Genomic DNA, 22601 nt, shown 5'->3' with positions numbered 1-22601 from the left:
TAAACTGATGTACACATTATTCCCAGATTCCGTGTGGTTTTTGAGCTGTTAGTTTTAACATCCTCTCTGCACAATTGATTTTGACATGATATCGATGAGTGATGACAAATAAGTGTTGCATTCCTTTGTTTAGCGACCTCTAAATTTAAATGCATCACTCCAAAATGTAGCTGACTGTCTTCTGCAGGTTGTCCTCTAACCAGTGAGGTTATCTCCCATTTCCAGGTGTTTTGTTTAGTTGTGTTCGTTTCAACATCATGTACATCCTGATTTCCCCCCAAATCGATATCAGTGATTTATACATATTACTTTATGTTCTATATTATGCATACGATACATATTAACAAGGGGGTGTACATTTGGGTTTGATATTTACAATTCATGTAACATTTAGTAATCATAATTATTTATGCAATCAACTGACAATTTTCGGGTATAATTATATTGACATTGTTGCCCTTCTTTTAGAATATTAGGATTCATTCTCTTTTAGAATATCAGGGTTCAGTACATTTGGGGACTGGGCCCCGATCCAACAACATGCCCATCGAGTGAACCCTGAAAAGAGAGAGAAGCTTCACAGTGAGGTGGAAAGTTACTACGGATATTGCAGGAGTTTCCTCTTGAAATCAGACATGTCCGTGGCAAGGACAACTTGGATGCTGATTGTCAAAAAGATTTGTGTTTTGCGTTTAGCCAGTGCGTTACCATGGATCACAATTTATTTTGACTGCATGTTTTTCCTGTATTGGAGATGAGTTTTGTTTGGGCTCGTTCCAAGAGGATGAGAGTTCTAGAAGCTAACGTCAACACACCCCATTCCGTACAAATGTGCGCAACCACGACATTCAAACGAGGCTACAAAGAAAACTAATGTGACTGTAGCGACTGTGTTGACTTCAAAATCTGGGGTGTGAACAACGTTTCTATTCAAGCGTTGATCGACATGGTAATGTTCATCGTGACGTGTCATGTCGTAACGTTCAGCAGGCATAAAGCAACTATTTCTGTTTTACAATCTCTCTCCACCTGGTGTAGCACTTCTCTCGTTTAAAAACAAGATATGGACAGTGACGGGGGTAAGGGGGGGATACCTAGTCATATTTTGCGTCGTCACTGCAAGCGATCACGACTCTCAAAAAAACGGTTTACTTCTGAAGATCACTTTAGCACTGTCCTAAAACCCGATTCAAATTCGACACAAACCTTCAAATAGGTATGTAATGACACATTATATAAACAATTTATAGTGTTTTATTTACATTTTAGCGGTGATAAGTTGGACAGATCGAGTGAAAAAAAGCTATTTTCTCACACAACATCTCTCCTTACTATCACGCATTAGTTTCGCTTCCCCACACGCTATTTTAAAAAAAAAAGACCCGACAGGGCTCGTTGCCTTCTTCAATCATACAGAAACGGGCAGCGTTTAGGTTCATGTCATTTATTTTCTTGAAAAGGGGAAAAAGTGTGCTTTACAATGGTATTGACATTACAATTGATCTGGAAGTATTACGTTTTTGGGGCGCTAAAATGAGGTCAATTGTACGGACCAAGTCGATGTTCAAAAGTGAGTGAGTTTACGTTAGTGAGTTTTAGGAAGACGAGAGTTCTAGAAACAAAAAATTACAACAACAAAAAATATTTAGAATTACATAATTTATTTTTTTGTCAGCCAGGTTTTACAGGCTTTAGTTTTTCCATTCCATGTTTTGAGGTTGGACATCAGCCGGTCTAGCTCGTTAGCACATAGGACGCAGTGATTGGTGTCACCTCGTTAGTATGTGTTACACCTGTGCTGGCTTGTCCATCTCGTTAGTGGGAAAGTGTTTCACCTGAGCTGGTCCAGGTTCTATTTAAGAGTGTCTGGCCCAGTGCTCCAGTTGTCTTGATAGATGTGGAGAGTCAACACCTTTAGTTGCGCCACACTTTTGGTTTAAATGTGTTTTCATTTCAGGTTGAAGCTTCTTTCTGAAGAGAGCTTATTTTTTTAAATGAATCAATACAAGCAAACAAGATCGGTTCCGGGGATTGGTATGGCAAATACCTTACGATTTGCCTGGACTGAAAAGGAGATGGAGCAGTGGAGTAGAGAGACATTTGGAAGGACCATTTTGATGGGATGCCTCAGGATAGAGGTGAAGGAAGTGCTCTGCCTTCAAGGGAACCCGAATGAGAAGGCTTTCGATGTGACGTTTCACAAAGAAGAAAAACATGACGAAGTAATGAAGATGGCAAAGGAAGCGGAGAAAACGGGACCCCTGTGCCATTATGCGGTGACCAGCCTGGCGAAGAACAACTTCAGGGTGGTCACCGTAACCATGTACAATCCGCATGTGAAAGATGAAGAGGTGAGGGCCTTTCTGGGGAGGTACATGGACAATGTCTCCTCAGCGAGGTACCTCAGGGACTCCCTGGGTTTCTGGAACGGGAGGAGAGGTTTCCAGGCGTTACTCAGGGAGTCCCCGAAGAGTGTGGATGGCTACCTCCATCCTCCGGCGATGTTCTCCCTGGGGGCTGACAGGGGAACACTCTACTATGCACGTCAGCCCCCGTTCTGCAGGCGTTGTATGGCCTACGGCCATATCCTGGCCTCGTGCAGCGCCAAGAAATGTCGTTTTTGTGGGTCGGAAGAGCACGAGGCCAAGGAGTGTGACGAGCCCAAGGCTTGCCACGGGTGTGGCTCAAGAGCACACCTGTGGCGTGATTGCCCGGCTCGTCACAGGTCATACGCGTCTGCAGCTGGGGGGGGAGCGGGGGATGGGGGGAGGAAAGAAAGGACGCGTGCGGATTGCATGGATGGCACAGGGGAAAAGACGGCGCAGGAAGAAGATGGGAAGAAGGATGAGGTGGGAAGAAAAAGGCGAGGAGAAGAAAAGAATGGAACAGAAGGAGAGAAGAAAAAGGGGACGGAAGAAGGTGGAGAAGCTGAGAAGAGGGAGAAGGGGACAGTGGTACGAGAAGGAGTGGAAGAGGGAACGGGGACAGTGACGGAGAAGGAGGGAGGAGTGGAGGTGGGAGGGGAGGGGGTGGTAGGGGGGGGGAGATGGGGGGAAGGAGTGGGGGGACAGCCTGCCAGGCTTCCTCGAGGTCGAAATGAGGGATTTGGTGGAGGGGTTAGTGGGGATGGGACGTTGTGTCTCCCCGCTACCTCCTTCACCAAAGAAGAAAGGGATAAAGAGGGGGAGCTTGGCAGGAAGTGAGAGGGAGGGGGGTGTGGAGGGGGAGGGGGGGTTAAGAGAGTGGCGGGGGGGAGGGTAATTTGTCCTCCCGGTTTTCCTCAGCCCCTTGCATTTTAGTGGATGACTCCAGTGAGGGGTCGGTGGGTTGTTTGCTAGAGGGATCCCAACTCCTGTTTGGGGAGATGGGGTCCCCTATATGCAGCCCCGAGGCAAACAGGGAGGGGGGGACCCAACACACTGCCTGGATCATGGGTTGGGATGGAGGACGGGGGGGCGTCAGGAGAGGACATCCCCGCCGGTGGAGATGGACCAGGGGAGCGTCGGGTGAGTCTCCTGGTTTTTCTTTGGGTTTTGGGGTTTTTATTTGTTGTAAATAATTAAATGAATAGTTCTGTTTCTTTTTTTAGTCTAAATGTTAGGGGGTTAAGGGATAATGTTAAAAGGAGGGCGGTTTTTTGTTATTTAGAGGGTGTGGGGTTTGATTTCTGTTTTTTACAGGAGGCTCACCTGAGGGATGGTGGGGATGTGTGTAGATTTAAGAGGGAGTGGGATAAGGGGGAATCTTTTTGGGGCATAGGAGGGGTGCACTCAACAGGAGTAGGGATTTTGTGTGGGCATAGAGAGGTTAAAATAGAGAACACTTTTGTAATAATGCAGGGTAGAGTTTTGGGGATAGATGTTAAGTTTAGAGAAGCTAGATATAGGTTAATTGGGGTGTATGGGCCACAGGTGGCGGCAGACAGGAGGGAGATGGTGGACTGTCTGGCGCCCCTGTGTGTTACAAACAGGCACTTGGTGATAGGAGGAGACTTTAATATAGATTTAGGGTTAGGCGGTGATAGCAGTGCAGGTGCCATCTCTGGGCTAATGGCTTGCCATGGTCTGGTTGATGGTGGCCTGCACACTACTCCGGCAATGGTCGGTCCTACATGGCACAACTCCAGGGGGGTTGCGCGGAGGCTCGACTACATTTTTGTATCCAGGTCTTTGGGTCAGTTGTCTGGGCGGCTGTTGCCTGTTTTCTTCACGGATCACGACGGGGTGTTCCTGCAGGTGGGGTCGCCAGTCTGCCTCTTCGGTAGGGGGTACTGGAAGTTAGATCGGGATATACTGGAGGAGCAGGCTTTCGTTGACGCATTTTTTTGTTTCTTTCGGAGGCTTGGCGGCCTCCGGTCCATGTGCGAGGGGATGTTAGAGTGGTAGGATTTAGTCAAGGGGAGGATAAGGGCTTTTATAATAGGATATTGTAGAAGGAAAAAAAGGGAGGAAAGGAGGGAGGTGGATCGTATCCAAAGGTTAATTGAACTCGAGTACGAGGCAGGCAACCTCGGCGGGTCGATTGACTGGGAGAGATTCGCAGCCCTAAAGGCGCAGCTCAGGGAGCTGCAGGAGCAGAAGGCTCGAGCTTTCCTGGAGCGTGCGCATAGTGGCTTTCTAGAACATAATGAGACTTGTTCCGCTATGTTCTTTAAGTCGGTTAGGGCCAGACAGAGTAGGAAGGTAATGAAGGGAGTTAGGGAAGAAAATGGTAGTATAGTAAGTAAACCAGAGGAAATGGTCAGGGTGACAACTGATCATTTCCAAGGTTTATTTAAGGAAAGGGAAATAGATGTAGAGCAGGGAAACGTGTTTTTAGAACACTTGTCCCGGCGGTTGCCAGAGGACATTAGAGACGTGATGGAGGCCCAGATCTCACTAGAAGAGGTTGAGAGCGCTCTTAGGAGGATGGGAAAAGGGAAGGTGCCTGGGATGGATGGGCTGCCGGCTGAGTTTTACCTCAAGTTTTGGGGTATACTTGGACCAGTGGTTCTCGAAGTCTTGAAGGCCATCCTTGAGACGGGGGTCCCGGGGGGATCAATGGCTGTTGGTGTGCTGTCACTTCTTTATAAGAAGGGGGAAGCAACTGACCTTGGCAACTGGCGGCCATTGACCATGCTGTACGTAGATTACAAGATTCTTGCAAAGGTTTTAGCAGACCGGTTGCGCACAGCCCTTCCCTACGTCGTCCACGAGGATCAGACGTGCGGGGTAGAGGGCCGCTCTATAAGATGGAACCTACAGTTGATCAGGGATTCCATCGCTTGGGTTGAAGATAGAGGGCTGCCTTTAATGGTAGCAGCGCTAGATCAGGCGAAAGCTTTTGATCGCGTGAATAGATCTTTTCTATTCAGGGTGTTAGGTAGATTAGGATTTGGGGAGAAGTTTATAGGATGGATCCGTACTTTATATGTCGGAGCGGGGTGTCGAGTTAGTGTAAATAGTCACTTAGGTGACGTTTTTGACCTCTCGTCTGGGGTCAGGCAGGGATGCCCACTCTCGGCTCTCCTCTTCGTTCTGTACATGGAGCCTCTGGGGGCTGCCATTAGGGCAGACACAGGGGTGGAAGGCTTGTTGATCCCTGGAAGCGGTGGGCTGCGTGTTAAGATGACGCAGTACGCCGACGACACTTCCTTGCTGTTGTGCAAGGACTCGTGCCTGACAAGGTCCCTTGCCATCTTTGGGGATTTCACCCGAGCGTCGGGAGCAGTTCTGAACCATGCAAAGTCTTCCGTCAAGTTTTTCGGAAGATGGCACGGTAGAACGGATGTGCCTGGGGGGTTATCTCTCTGTGAAGGGGCCCTGAGGATTCTCGGGGTTCATTTTGAGACCTCCGGCTCAGCGACGCTAAACTGGAACATGCGTATCGCAGTGGTACAGAGGAAGCTAGCAATGTGGAAGGCTAGGTATTTGTCTTTTATGGGCAAAGTCCTGGTCCTAAAGGTGGATGTGTTGCCGTCTCTTTTGTATGTGGCATACATCTATCCATTGCCGGCTTGTCTGAGGAGGCCTCTAGTGAGGCTTGTGTTTCAGTTTATGTGGAGTGGCAGGTGCGAGTGGGTCACCAGGGCACGCATGATCTGTCCCATCGGGGAGGGAGGTAGGGGGGTACCACATTTCCCCCTCAAGTTGGACGCCATTTTTGTTTCTTTCTTGTTGACGGAGCTTGCTCGTCCGGTTATACACCCGTCCGGTTACCTCCTGCGGGTGTTCTTCTCGTATAAGGCGAGAAGCGTAATGACGTGGTCTAACGCGGGTCCTCGGGCGGAACAGCTGCCGTGGCATTTTGGCCATGCGGCCAAGTGGCTGCGTGCGCACCCCGAGGTTGAAGTTGCCCGAGTAGGTTTAGACCACAGGCACCTGTACGAGGAGGTCAGGCAGGCAGGGAGTCCTGCGCCTGTAGCGGGCATCTCGTCAGTGGTCTGGGAGGGAGTGCAGGCGCGGGGCCTGGACAACAGGCTCAAGGACCTGAATTGGTTGGGCCTCCATAAGTGCTTGCCGGTACGTGCCATCTTGTACCGGTATAGTTTGGTGCAATCCCCCACCTGTCCAAGATCCTCTTGTGGCAGGGAGGAGACTGTGCGCCATGCCTTCTGGGACTGTGCCTTTGCCGGACTAGTCTGGGCTAGGGCACGGGTAATGCTAGGTGTGGTTAGGAGTGATTTTGTTTTGACATGGGCTAGGCTAGAGAGAGGCGTAGGGAGAGCAAAGGGAACGGATAGGGACAGGTTTCTGCTGTGGCTTCTCATGAGTCTCTTTAAAAAAGGACTGTGGGAAGCCAGGCAGAATTTAGTCAAGACAGGGAGAGATTGGGGGGTGGAAGGGATAGTGAGAAGGGTGGAAGGTGATTTGAGGGGGAAGATGAAGAGGGAGGAGAGGAAGTGGGGGAAGCATGCGGCACGGGAGAGGTGGAAAGGGGGTTTAGGGCTGGGAGTGTTAGAGTGAGTTTGGTAAGGGGATAGATTAGGGAAGGGGAGATAGGGAAAGGGTTAGGTATTGGTTAGGTATGACGGGGAGGGACGATGCTCCCCTGAGGTTTGTTTTTGTAAATAGAATTAATTAAGAATGAATGAGAATTATGATTTTGTAATAGTATGAATGGTATTGATTGTAATAAATTATTTTAACCACCTTTTTGGTTTGCTTCCTGTCTGTAAGTTTGTGAGTTTTTCTTTTCATTTCATTGAAATGTTCATTAGTCTTTCAGTTGTTCTGTTTGCTGTGTATGTTTTTTTTTTTTTTTTTTTTGTGACGTGCTGTTTAATTAAAGCTTGGTTTGAACATATTTTTTTTTAAATGGATCAAACAGATCAATCCCACTTTTCCAGCCTGCTGAAGGTGTGGAGTGGTAAACACCACCCCCGGCTCTACCAGAGGCTTGAGGTGGTCTCCCACAGCTCTTCTTATGTCATGTCCTGTGGCCTTGCAGTTCCATTTCTTGACTGCCCCTGCAACACAAACACATTGTCATATTATAGAAAACATTCAGGGCTGGTTTCCCAGCTAATCTTAAGCTTAGTCCCAGACTAAAATTATTGTTTGAGCTGTTTTATCTCAAAGCGACTTGCACAGACTTCTCTTTAAATAGTGGTAGATTTAGTCTGTTCTGGACTAAACAAAGCCGATTGCAAGAGGGCAGATTAGAGCTACTTAAGGACTAAATGGAAGCTTAAATTAATCTTTCAAAGAGGCAGGTTTAACTTCTGCTTTGTGCTGTTTGTGAGGGAGCCTGGACTATGTGGAATGTCTAAATGAAGACCAACATGCACTACAGAGGTCAGACCAGTACTGGCGGATAGGAGTCATCCATTACATTACTTTGAGACCGCTTTCCTATGTACAAAGAAAATGCATTGGAGATATCTCTGCTTGAGCCTAGACTTTCCTCTCTGTCTCAAAGAGGAAGGCCTTCACCCAATTCTCTCCAACTTCTGATCACTGAGGTTTTAGGCATCTGGAATCTTTCATTGTGAAACTGGTGATTTGTGTGGTTCCAGTGAAGCAACTGTGTGTTTAATTGTTCAAAGTCTGCAGGGCCATTTGTGAACTGAGTCTTTACATCATGTTTCCTGATGCTGCTGGTCAAGCCAACTATAAAGTGCAATTCTCTGAATATGGGCAGTTCCCAGAAGTGATTGGCTGGTTAGATGCATGTCATGTTCCCATCAACTCCTGATGCTGAGGAGTACCGTAACCATAACAACTGGTTTCCCATCAACTCCTGATGCTGAGGAGTATCGTAACCATAACAACTGGTTTTCCATCAATGTTCAGGGTGGATGCACTCCTCATTGAGAGTTCTCAAACATTGTTGCCCGTTGGAAAGGTGCAACTCAGGATTGAAGGATTTCCCTCAACTCTTCATTGGTCTCAGTTTCAGAGAGGACAACATAGTGGACAACTACTTGGTGACAGTGGATATCAGGGTGAGAAACATGGTCTACGAATAGTTACTACATAGTAATATGGTACTAATAGTTACATGGTCTACGAATAGTTACTACATAGTAACATGTTCTACTAAGAGTTACTACATAGTAGTAACATTGTCTACTAATAGTTACTACAAAGTAACATGGTCTACGAATAGTTACTACATAGTAACATGGTCTACTAATAGTTACAACATAGTAACATGGTCTTCTAATAGTTACAACATAGTAACATGGTCTTCTAATAGTTACTACATAACATTCCTTTCCTCTGGAAAAAGAACACGGTTAGAAGCACAAATAAACTCATATTGTTCTTAGAATGAAGAAGAATAAAGATTGACACAGACAGAGGAATATATTTACCAAAGGAAATAACCAATTGACTGTCTTTGGTTATAAGAGCCAGTACACAGTGAGTTTGTATATGTACCATTTGTGCTCAGTTCTTCATCTGAACTGTCCAAATGGTCATTGTCTGGTATACCATCCAGAGGTTGGTCATCGTCTGGTATAAACCATCCAGAGGTTGGTCATCGTCTGGTATAAACCATCCAGAGGTTGGTCATCGTCTGGTATACCATCCAGAGGTTGGTCATCATCCGGTATACCATCCAGAGGTTGCTGCTGCTCTATTATTCCAGACAGGAAGTCACTCAGTTCATCAGTGTTGTGTTGTTTTGGTGGTCCACCACCAGTAGTAAATCTCTCTCTGCTTTCTCTCTTTTTAAAGACAGTTTTTAAGGTTTTTCCACAGAGTCTATAAAAAGGCAGAGATAATTTAATAATAGAAGTGATGTCACAAAAATATGAATTTGAGAAATGTGAAATAATGATAATGCAGATCTCACCTCTAGTTGTTGTTTCTTCTTGTAATCCTGGTAATAATGCAGATATCTTACCTCTAGTTGTTGTTTCTTCTTGTAATCCTGATAATAATGCAGATATCTCACCTCTAGTTGTTGTTTCTTCTTGTGGTCACATTTCCATCGAATTCACAGCAAATTGCAGCCCAACCTGATTGTTCTACTCCTCAGTAGCAGCAGTGTGGTTTTTACCTTCAATAACTGGATGGTTTGACAACATTTGTTTTGTTTTTTCATTCACACTAAGGTTTTTTGAACAAATTATTTTTGCCTCTGCCATTGTTTCGTCTCAAGATTACTGAACCTAATCGGGATTAACCCAGGTGTTCATACTGAACCTAATCAGACTTAACCCAGGTGTTATCATTTAGGCTTACTTACCTGACTCCAGTCTCCGACTAACTAAGCCTAATTTAAGCTACGTTCAGGAAAGCTTCTTAAATGTCCTCGTTTAACTAGTCCTGGCTTAATCTAAGCCCTGCAGGTTCTGAATGAAACCTAATGTCCAGTGGGATTGATCTGTTTGATCCAATTGTTTGTTTCAGTTTACAGTTGTTGAGTCCTTTCAGTTTCAACAAATGCACTGGGTTGGTTGAAAAGTGAAACTGTTTTGACATAGTGGAAGATACACTGAATTGATACTGTTTTTCATACTAAAGATGGACTAAAATATGTGCTCATTAGTTATGCAAGAGGGCGGCAGGTAGCCATGTGGTTAGAGCTGACAGGGTAAAAGTATGTTGTTCTGCCCCTGAACAAGGCAGCACTGTTCCCTGGTAGGCAATCATTGTAAATAATAATTTGTTCTTAACTGACTTGCCTAGTTAAATAATGGTTAAATAAAATAATTAAGTCTGTTGATTGTCAGCCATGAGGTTAATTTGTTTTGAAATATGTTCAAATCAATCAAGCTTTATTTATACGGCACATCTCAGACATGGATGCAACACAATGGCTTCACAGCAAAAAAAATGAAAAACTATGAAAAACAAACAATAATATTTACTACACAACAAACATAAGAGGATAAAAAACAAGATTAACAACTGAAAGACTAATGAGCATCCTAAGAAAAATCCATAAAATATTAACAATTGGATGAAATGTTCAACCATAACGAGATGGACAAGCCAGCACAAGTGTAACACATACTGACTAACAAGGTGACACCAATCGGTTCTCCCTACATGCTAACGTGCTAAAGTCCAACCTCAAAACATAAATGGAAAAACCAAAGCCTGTAACACCTTAAGACAACAAATATATCCTATATTTTTGTTGGACAACTTTGCTTACCACCAACAGAAAACAACTTCCATTTAACATTATAATAAACTACAATGCTTCACCTACAATATAAACATGGTGTCTACTGGCTGTCAACAAATAAAAACAAGAAAGAAAAAAACATTTTTCCCCCACTAGCTTCTAGAACTCTCGTCTTCCTAAAACTCACTAGCTTCTAGAACTCTCGTCTTCCTAAAACTCACTAGCTTCGAGAACTCTCGTCTTCCTAAAACTCACTAGCTTTTAGAACTCTCGTCTTCCTAAAACTCACTAGCTTTTAGAACTCTCGTCTTCCTAAAACTCACTAGCTTTTAGAACTCTCGTCTTCCTAAAACTCACTAGCTTTTAGAACTCTCGTCTTCCTAAAACTCACTAGCTTTTAGAACTCTCGTCTTCCTAAAACTCACTAGCTTCGAGAACTCTCGTCTTCCTAAAACTCACTAGCTTTTAGAACTCTCGTCTTCCTAAAACTCACTAGCTTTTAGAACTCTCGTCTTCCTAAAACTCACTAGCTTTTAGAACTCTCATCTTCCTAAAACTCACTAGCTTTTAGAACTCTCGTCTTCCTAAAACTCACTAGCTTCTAGAACTCTCGTCCCCTTGGAACAAGCCCAAACAAAACTCATATCCAATACGGAAAAACGTGCAGTCAAAATAAATTGTAATCCATGGTAACACACTGGCTAAACGCAAAACGTTCTTACTGCCCACCCTTGAGACGATCAGCAACCAAGTTGTCCTTACCACGGACATGTCTGGTTTCAAGAGGAAACTCCTGCAATATCCGTAGTAACTTTCCACCTCACCGCAGAGCTTCTCTCTCTTTTCAGGGTTCACTAGATAGGCATGTTGTTGGATCGAGGCCCAGTCCCAAATGTCATGCTCTAGTACATTTGGTTTGGCACATCTGAGAATGAACCCTGATATTATAAAAGCAGGGTAACAATGTCAATATCATTGTACCCCATAATTGTCAGTTGGTTGCATAAATAATTATGATTACTAAATGTTACATGAATTGTAAATACGAAGTATCAAAACCAAATGTGCACCTCTTTGTTAATATGTAATGGCAATATTTCACGTAATGATGAGGCATGGAATAATAAAACATGTATCTTTTGTCAGGCTGAATGTTTGAAATGTGAGTAGGTGATTTGGGTCATGCTTCTTCAGTAGTGGAATAAAGACAATTAGCACTTGGAATATAAAGAAATACTGGAGTGATGTCAGATTGTTAACTTCTTAGGCCCCTTTTTTCTCTCCACTTCCTCTCTGAATGACGTTTCCAAAGTAAACTGCCTGTATCTCAGGCCCTGAAGCCAAAATATGCATATAATTGGTAGCATTGGAAAGGAAACACTGAAGTTTGTAGAAATGTTAAAATAACGAAGAAGAATATAACACAATAGATATGGTAGGAGAAAATCCAAAGAAAGAACATCCATCCCTGGATGCAGTTCCTATGGCTTCCACAGGGTGTCAGCAGTCTATGTTCAAGGTTTCAGGCTTGTAACTTCAAAAATGAATAAGAAATATCAGTTTTAGTAGAGGGACAGTCTAGGAAATTCGTGTTTGCACACACCATAAAGACATTTTGCACCTGCTCAAATCGGTTTGCTCTTTTTTTTATTTGACCTTTATTTAACTAGGCAAGTCAGTTAAGAACAAATTCTTATTTTCAATGACGGCCTAGGAACAGTGGGTTAACTGCCTGTTCAGGGGCAGAACGACAGATTTGTACCTTGTCAGCTCGGGGATTTGAACTTGCAACCTTTCGGTTACTAGTCCAACACTCTAACCACTAGGCTACTTCTTTCCAAAATAATTATTATAGTTTGATTACATTTTAGGGTATTTGAGGAGTAAATAAAAAACATATTTTGACTTTTTGAAACAAAGTTTAGGAGTAGATTTTCGGATTCCTTTATCTGCATGTTGAACGAGTGGATTACTCAAATCGATGGCGCCAACTAAACATACTTTTTGGGATATAAAGAAGGAATTTATCTAACAAAACGACATGTTATAGCTGGGACCCTTTGGATGACAAATCAGAGGAAGATTTTCAAAAAGTAAGTGAATATTTAATTGTTAATTGTGTATGAAACCTGTGCCGGTGGAAATTTGTATGTGGGGCACCATCCTCAAACAATCGCATGGCATGTTTTCGCTGTGATAGCTACTGTAAATCAGACAGTGCATTTAGATTAAAAAGGATTTAAAATGTCAGATGATTTAAGACACTTGTATGTTCATAAATTATTAAAATCCATAATATTTTGGATTATTTATTCCAACAGGAAATTTACCCGCTAGCGGAGCCGTTATTACCATGACGACCGGGACTCCTGTCCCTAAAACTGATTATAGATTTATTATACTGCGTCCATGTGTATAGGCTGCAAGTACGTTGAAATTAAATGTTCTTCTTTTCAACTTTCAACTAAAACTTATATTGTACGTCGGGCATAGTCTTATCTTCAACGACATTTTGCTAAGTGGGATAGCCCCAATGTCACCGTTTTAACGTGTCCAAATCAATAGTCCAAATGCAGAAACAGTTTGTGATAAATTGAAAACCTAAACATAAAATGTTCTATATACACAAACATCTGCCACAATTATCGTATTACTTGTATTTTTTTTAAATAAGCTCCTTATAAACTGCACAAGCACCAAAAACGCTGTTGTTTTGACAAGTAGCAATAAATCACTGAATTCGATTAGGAGGGAAATCAGGTTGTACTTGCTGTTGGAACTAACACAACTAAACAAAACACCTGGAAACGGGAGATATCTTTTAGCTCACTGGTTAGAGGACAACCTGCAGAAGACAGTCAGCTACATGTGGGAGTGATACATTTAAATGTAGGGGTCGCTGAACAAAGGACCACTTATTTGTCATAACTCATCGATATCATGCTGAAATCAATTGTGTGACAGGAGGGAGATGAAGTTGCATGTCCTGTTAAAACTAACAGCACAAAAACCACACGGAATCTGGAAGTAATGTTTACATCCCTGGTTAGAGGACAATTTGTAGAAAACAGCTCACCACATTTTGAAGTGTTGCATTTTGATTCAAGTGGGTCACCAACTCTTTTAGGTTAGTCACTTTTTGTTAAATCACATAAATAGTACTAGTCCATTTCAAAGACAAAGATTTTCCCACTGAGGCTAATATCCATATGTTGAAATCAATAGAACAGGGGGCAAACGTTTAGGGTTCTACTTTGTGACATTAAAATACTCCTTCTACAATGTTAAACAATTCTCTATTGTGACATTATTTCATTGATATGAAACAACTCCATGTATTTTCTGATGTTTGATCAGAGATCTTTTATCAGAGTATCTCTTCCCACATTGATCACAGCTATGAGGATTCTCTCCTGTGTGTGTTCTCTGGTGTATAGTCAGATGGCTAGATGCAACAAAACAATTCCCACATTAAGCACAGCTATAAGGTTTCTCTACAGTTTGTGATTTCAGGCAGCTTGACTGAGTGAAACACTTCTCACATTGATTACAGGTATGAGATTTCTCCCCTGTGTGTACTTTCTGGTGTATTTTAAGTTCTGATGAATCTTTGCAAAGTTTCCCACAGTCAGAGCAGCAGTGAGATTTCTCTCCAGTGTGAATTCTCAAGTGTACTTTTAGTGAATTTGATCCTGAGAAAAGTTTCCCGCAGTCGGAGGAGCAGTAAGGTTTCTCTCTAGTGTGTACTCGCTGGTGTATTTTAAGTTCTGATGAAGATTTGCAATCTTTCCCACAGTTAAAGCAGAAGATATATTTATTTTCTGTGGGTCTCTGCTGGTGTTTGAGGTGTTCTGATGTGGAGAGACTCTGCTTTGCCTCGTCAGCATCATAATGTTGTTGAGGCTCTCCAGAGGATCCACAATAGTCCCGTCTCTGTGTGAACAAAAGTTCAGATGGTTTAAGGCCCACAACAGCAAAAATCCACTGTAAAAAGGTTATGTCTACAGCCTAGCCATTATGTTGTACAAACAATGATGTCTGTAATGAATGTTAATTATTTGACATTTGTCTTAAGACAGTCAAGTGAACAGTCATATTTTGTCTTGTTCTCACATTAGTAGTAACATCGATCGTATGCTAGAAATACGTTTTTAAAGTTGTTGAAATCCTAAGCAGTGTACCGTTCTGTAGGTCTATGTTGTTAGGTGACGTTATGGGTCCTACAGTAGGTCTATGTTATTGTTAAGTGAAGTTATGGGTCCTACAGTAGTTCTATGGTATTGGTATAACTAGGGATTTTCGCATTAGCATGGAGGAGTTTCTGCAACCAAATTGTGTTTTAGCAAACAGAGGGCAGAGAGCAATGCACCTATTTGGGGATGTCTGATAGGATTTACACACCACCACTAATGATTTGTGGACCTTCTCAAAGTAAATTTCTCTTCACCTCAAACAGCAAGTAAACAAAGTCTTACAAATACTTTGAGGAACTATTGATTTTAGTAAAATATTTCCAGCTCTCACTCTTGATAACCACTCGACATGAAAGGGAAAAATGTAATGCTCTGATCCAGTGGAAATGTCTAATAATACCTGATTACTTCTTATCCCTTAAACAAATAGCCTACAGCTGTGTCTGTCCCAAACTCACTGGTGCGGGAAACTCTGAGGGCCCAGACTATTTTATACAATGTTGCTATCACCTTTCGGACAGACCTAGGTAATAGTTGTCACAGGCCAGCTCATAGCCTGTGGCAAAAATGAGGGGACGTGAACAACAGGTATAGGTCAATTAAAAAATGTTCTTTATTGTAAACAAACTATTAACTTTAACCTAAGAAAAAGGTATGAGGTGTGGGAAGTATCATAATGTAAGGTGTATGTAAAGTGCATGGATGTGTGAATCTGTGTGTGTGAATGACTGTGTGAAAACTATGCAAAACTACAAAAGAACAAACAAAACAGGTTCATACCTGGAGGAGGAGCAGAGAGAGAGAGAGAGAAGTGATTAGTGACAGTTTAAATACTTAGAGCCCAGGTGACTCCAATCACTAATGACCGTCCTCTGCCTGCAGGAGGAACCACAAGATGCAGTGACTGGAGCAGCAGTCAACGCTGACCTCACCGCTGGAGGGCCTTCTACTTTGCTTAGATCACGGGAGGGATAACATTTTAACAGGTTCACATGGCATAATTTAGAGGACTTCCTATGACTAGGGGTTTCAATAAGAGTTCAAATCTGACACTTTACGCAACACATTAAAAGGACCACAATATTTTGCCTGAAAGGGTGAACTTACAAGAGGCAGAAGAGCAAGTACATGATCACCGGGACTAAACTCACGCAGCTCAGCCTGTCCGTCATATTTCAGTTTCATTTTCCGTTAAGATTTTAGTTTCTTTCGCCAGTTCACCAGCCCTATACAACTTCAACCTAAAACTATTTACATAGTCAATAAATAAGGAGATTCCCTTGCAGGTGACACTGAAGGTTGCTTCTTACAGATGTTTAGTTTGCCATCTGCCCACACCTTACTACCTGCCAAGTCATTCCCCCAAAACATGTTGACTCCCTCTACTGGCAACTGGGGTCTAACCCCAACATCACCCTCTACCAGACCACATTTTAGGGTAACTTCATGTAAAGGACAAGAGAATGGAACTAAACCCATACTCCATACCATTACACAACTGCCAGTATCAGAGACTTTAGAGAACGGCAAAACAGATTCCAGAATAAAAGAATCTAAAGCTCCAGTGTCTCCTAATAAGATCTTGATTGAAACATTTTGGTTGCCATCTACCAGGGACACTACACCAGCTGAAATAAAGGCTGAAAAATCACAGTGGGAGACTGAGAATCAAACTCAACGAGTGGCTGAAAAAGCTCACCCTGGTGGTCAGAGGCTGCAACAGGACTTGCCATCACAGCAGGTTTAACTTGACCTGACTTTTTTTTATTTAAGCAGAGGGCAATCTTTCTTCCAATGTCCTGCAACTAAACAGTAGCGACAGGTATTATCATTAACCGGTGCTTTAAGTCCTCCAGACCCAAACTTCTGCTGAGGTCTTTGGAAAGAAGCCCCAGAAAAAGGTGACCTACTATTCCTAGGAGTAAAGTTATTTTTATGGTACATGTCGTCACTGTTTGACTCAAAATGGCTTTTATGTGTTAACCTGTACTCATCTGCAAGGATTGCTGCATCACTTGGAGACTTAACTTTACGTTCATCCATGTATGTAGCAACCTGATCAGACACAGAATTTTTTGAACTGTTCTAACACGATCAAATTAGACAGACCCTCAAAAGTACTAACTTCAGAAGCTGTACACTAACGATTAAATGCAGAAGTCAAATCACGAACAAACTCAGAATAGGTTTGTGAATCTAACTTTTTCCTGTAACGAAAACGTTGACGATATGCCTCTCGCACAAGCTCGTAGACCTTCAGAACTGCTGATTTAACTTTAGCAATAACTTTACTGTCAGCTACACTCAGTGCTGTAAAAGCCTCACGTGCTTTACCTGTAAGTACACATTGCAACAACATAGTCATGGCGGCCCCTCCCATAACCACGGAGGGGCTCCCGAGCCGATGTAAGGGAAAAGGGATGCTCTACCCACGTTCACTGCCACCTAAAACAAAAACACCACGAGCCTCCTATTGACACTCGCTGATAAGCCTGAACATGAGAGGACTCCCACCTGAACAAAACCCAGAAAAACCCAGTGACTTGCTAACCAAATTTAGCTACCAAGCTAACTGAACCAAAAGAACACATGGCTCTCAATGCGCTCTCCAATATTGGCCCAACCAAAACATCCCCTCAAACAAACAAAAAAAATGTGGCAATCTGAACTGACCCAAGTTAACTACAAAACAATAATCAAATAAGCCAAATTACAAATAAACAAACATATCAATAATAAGACAGACAATCTAGACAAAACCTTAACCAACTATAACAAAATGTTAAAGTAAACTAAAATACTAAAGTAAGACTAAAGTACAATTAACTTTAACTTACGGATGAGCCCCCACTTGTCACAGGCCGGCTCATAGCCTGTGGCAAAAATGAGAGGATGCGAACAACAGGTATAGGCCAATTTAAAAAAAAATCTTTATTGTAAACCAAAACTATTAACTTTAACCTAAGAAAAAGGTATGAGGTGTGGAAGTATCATAATGTAAGGTGTATGTAAAGTGCATGGATGCGTGAATCTGTGTGTGTGAATGACTGAGTGAAAACTATGCAAAACTACAAAAGAACAAACAAAACAGGATCATACCTGGAGGAGCAGAGAGAGAAAGAGAGAAGTGATTAGTGACACAGTTTAAATACTTAGAGCCCAGGTGACTCCAATCACTAACGACCCTCCTCTGCCTGCAGGAGAAACCGCCCCTGCACTGCAGAGGAGGAGCCGTGACAGAAGGTACACTGTTTAAAGTTCTATGTAGACAGGCCATGTGCAGCCAATGTAATTTATTTTTATCTGGATATTTTCTAGATGGTTTTATTTGTTGGCTTTATGTAGGCTATTTTTACATAGTTGGCAATGGCAATAAAAGTTATTTAGATTTGTATAATTTTCATTTATATAGAATGTAGATTAATCACAGACAATGATTTTGAGATATGATTATAAATTAAACTGTTCCAGTATAATGTGAATATGAAAATCATAACAGGCACTAGATCAGTAGAAATGGTCAGATAAATAGGCACTCCAAATGGAGTGCTGGAAACTGGAAACTTCAGGAGCATAACGTCAGAATTTACGAAGGCCCGCAGTAAGCGGGAGGAGGTAGAGTTTTTTTTCCTTATGGTTAGGCTATCTTGATCTCTGGTTCCCTCGAGTCATTTGTGTGTCTCAAATATTTAATAAAACACGTGATTCCCATGTTGATGATGTAAAGAATATTTGCTGCTCTGTGGTGTGTAATGAGGAGCAACCAGAAGCTGCACGCATTTATGAAATTGCTTATTCCAGTTACTAATAGCATGCACCCATTAAGAAAATGACTGTATAAATTTAAATCTCCTTAGATAGATGAGGAATTGAAAAATGGTATGGTCGAGAGGGATGGGGCAAATGGAATGGCAAATAAGTCTGTACAACCGATTGGCAAACGTCCTGCAAATTAAGAAATCATGTGACTAAACTGAATAAAAAGAAAATGACACAATGAAACAAAGATAAATGACATAAAGAATGATAGTAAAAAAGCTTTTGAGAACCTTACATACAACGTTGGGAAAAAATTAACTGAATCAGATGGCTCATTCATCACAAAGCCCGCTACTTTTATGATTTTTTTCATTGGCAAGATTAGCAAACGTAGGCATGACATACCAGCAACAAACACTCACACTACACTTCCAAGTATATCTGACCAAATTGTGAAAGAAAGCATTGTAATTTAGAATTCCGTAAAGTCAGTGCGGAAGAGGTGAAAAAATGATTGTTGTCCAACGGGGTCTGACAATCTAGATGTAAAATTACTGAGGATAATAGCGGACTATATTGCCAGTCCTATTTTCCGTATCTTTAATTTAAGCCTACTAGAGAGCGTGTGTCCTCAGGCCTGGAGGGAAGCTAAAGTCATTCGACATGCGCTATGCTTTGCATAGTTAGCTCCGGGTAAAATGTTGCACTTATTCAGCCATTCTGTGACCAAAAACAAGCTACATATGGACAGTACCAAAACTGACTAAACTGACTCTGGAAATGACAATGCGCCTCGTAACCTAGCTGGAAATGGGACAAACGGACCCCTTCTGTGGTAACAGACTGGGACGATTTCTAATCAAATCTAATTCCCAGGAACGGGGTTCATATGAACCACAGAGACTGTGTGGGATAATAACATGGTCGTGTCCAACCCTGCTTGTTCCCTCGACTCCGCTACCAACCACCAGTCTCCAACAGGGCCCTTAACCTGAATCAATAGACACTTCAGAGTGAGCTACAGGTAGGAATCAGCAATGAATCCCAATAATGAGCCAACTATGGGAGGGGTAACAAATCTTTGTGGACAAATCTCAACGTATTACTGCTACCCTAGGGGAGATTGCTATACCCCTTGAACATTGGCTCCAACCCTCGTCGGATGTGGCAGGGCTTGCCACATCAGACTACAAAGGGAAGCACAGCCGATAGCTGCCCAGTGACACAAACCTACAAGATGAGCTAAATAACTTCTATGCTCGCGTTGAGGTCAGTAACACTGAAACATGCATGAGAGCATCAGCAGTTTCAGACGACTTTGTGATCACGCTCTCCATGATCTTTGAACAGGTTAACATTCACAAGGCCGCAGGGCCAGACGGATTACCAGGACGTGTACTCCAAGCATGCGCTGACCAAATGGCAAGGGTCATCCCCTGTCTGAGTCTGTAATACCAAGATGTTTCAAGCAGACCACCATAGTGTTCTTGAGCACAGGGATTAAGGCAACCTACCTAAATTACTACTGACCCATAGCACTCACGTCTGTAGCCATGAAGTGCTTTGAAAGGCTGGTCATGGCTCACATCAACACAATTATCCCAGAAACCCTAGACCCACTCCAATTTGCATACCGCCCCAACAGATCCACAGATGATGCAATCTCTATTGCACTCCACTTTGCGCTTTCCCACCTGGACAAAAGGAAAACCCATGTGAGAATGCTATTCATCAACTACAGCTCAGCGTCCAACACCATAGTCCCTCAAAGCTCATCACTAAGTGAAGGACACTGGGACTAAACACGGAGCACGCCCCCATTCTCATCAAAGGGGTTGTAGTGGAGCAGGTTGAGAGCTTCAAGTTCCTTGGTGTCCACATCCTTGGTGTCCACATTATGAGGTTTCTGTGTTATGCACTATAGCCCATTACCATATATATGATTGAATATTATCTGCTGTTGGCTTGTGTGGATGTATGTATGTGTTATGCAACATAGCTGACTTGAAACATTGTTAACAGTTTCAAGGCCATGGGACTTTCTCATGATGGAAAAATACAGAGAAGCATGAAGACAGGAACTGTTCAATAAGTTGGGAGGGGGGCACATTCAGAGCGGGGTGTTGCGAGAACAAGCGGACTTTTGTTAGATAACAGGAGCCAGGTACGAGATAACGGTGTGAGCGCATGGATGTTCTTCGCAGCAACAGTTACATCTATCAATAGAAGCGCCAAGAGGCGGGGACCCGCCTGAGCGCCTGCAATAGGCTGAGCAAGTTTAAAATTGCCCAGTCTCTACTGTGATAGGCCAACAGACGGGTTGGAACTGTCTATCACAGTATAAAGAATACTGTTTACATACATCTTGTCAGTTCTCTGTTTTGCCCTGCGAGGTGGGACAGAGAGTCGAAAATTGCATTTACCACTTATTGCTTGGCTAATAAAAAATACATAGTAAAAAATCGGTGACTCATTGTCATATTTATCCTGATATCAGATTCGAATTGACGCAAATCTAACAATTGGTGACCTCGGACGTGATCTGGTGAAGGATTTCGCTGGACATTGGTGTGCCAGCCGATTGGCCAGTACTGTCGTCGGACGGTGTGTCTCACAAATCCTGACCGGTCAACTAAAAAAGGTAAGCAGACACCTGTTGTGAAAAACTAAAGTTCTGCACATTGGAGTTATCCAAATGTAGTTTTGTGAGACACCTGTTTTATGTAAGTTACCAAATTATGTGAATACTATAATTGGCAAAAATAATTGAATATGACATATATGCTGTGGTAAATGCAATTTTGAACTGATCGATCGCTCTTATGGTATAACAACGAATGTAATGTACTAAATGGTTCGGTTGGTGTAACGCGTACCCAGTTGTTTGAATGACGGTGAATCGGATTGGTTAAAGGACCAGTTGCGGTGAGCAAACCCGGATCCGGGATCCTATTTATAGACCTAAGCTCATTACCATAACGCAACGTTAACTATTCATGAAAATCGCAAATGAAATGAAATAAATATGCTAGCTCTCAAGCTTAGCCTTTTGTTAACAACACTGTCATCTCAGATTTTCAAAATATGCTTCTCAACCATAGGAAAACAATCATTTGTGTAACAGTATTCATAGCTAGCGTAGCATTTAGCGTTAGCGTTAGCATTCAGCAGGCAACATTTTCACAAAAACCAGAAAAGCATTCAAATAAAATAATTTACCTTTGAAGAACTTCAGATGTTTTCAATGAGGAGACTCTGTTAGATAGCAAATGTTCAGTTTTTCCTGAAAGATTATTTGTTTAGGAGAAATCGCTCCGTTTGGTGCGTCACGTTTGGCTACCAAAAAACCCCGAAAATCCAGTCATCAAAACGCCGAACTTTTTTCCAAATTAACTCCATAATATCGACTGAAACATGGCAAACGTTGTTTAGAACCAATCCTCAAGGTGTTTTTCACATATCTCTTCGATGATATATCGTTCGTGGAAGTGTGCTTTCTGTCCTGAATCCCAGGAGAAAATGCCCGCAACTGAAGATTACGCACCAATTTAGACAAAGGACACCGGGCGGACCCCTGGAAAATGTAGTCTCTTATGGCCAATCTTCCAATGATATGCCTACAAATACGTCACAATGCTGCAGACATCTTGAAGAAACGACAGAAAGTGCAGGCTCGTTCCTGCTGCATTCACAGCCATATAAGGAGACATTGGAAAACAGAGCTTCAGAAATTCTGCTCATTTCCTGTTTGAAGTTTCATCTTGGTTTCGCCTGTAGCATGAGTTCTGTGGCACTCACAGATAATATCTTTGCAGTTTTGGAAACGTTAGATTGTTTTCTTTCCAAAGCTGTCAATTATATGCATAGTCGAGCATCTTTTCGTGACAAAATATTGCGCTTAAAACGGGCACGTTTTTTTATCCAATAATGAAATAGCGCCCCCATAGATTCAACAGGTTAAAGGAATTCACTAGTGTGTGTGTGAGCAGGATCGCAATGTAACAATGAATGCTGTGTACTGGTGTGCATGAGGAAATGTTTCTAGTATAAATGGATATTTACTTTGGGTAAATTTTGAGTGAG

Source organism: Oncorhynchus clarkii, chromosome 13 (genome assembly GCF_045791955.1).
Source record: "Oncorhynchus clarkii lewisi isolate Uvic-CL-2024 chromosome 13, UVic_Ocla_1.0, whole genome shotgun sequence".
NCBI classification, from domain to species: Eukaryota; Metazoa; Chordata; class Actinopteri; order Salmoniformes; family Salmonidae; genus Oncorhynchus; species Oncorhynchus clarkii.
This window is presented reverse-complemented; position numbering follows the sequence as displayed.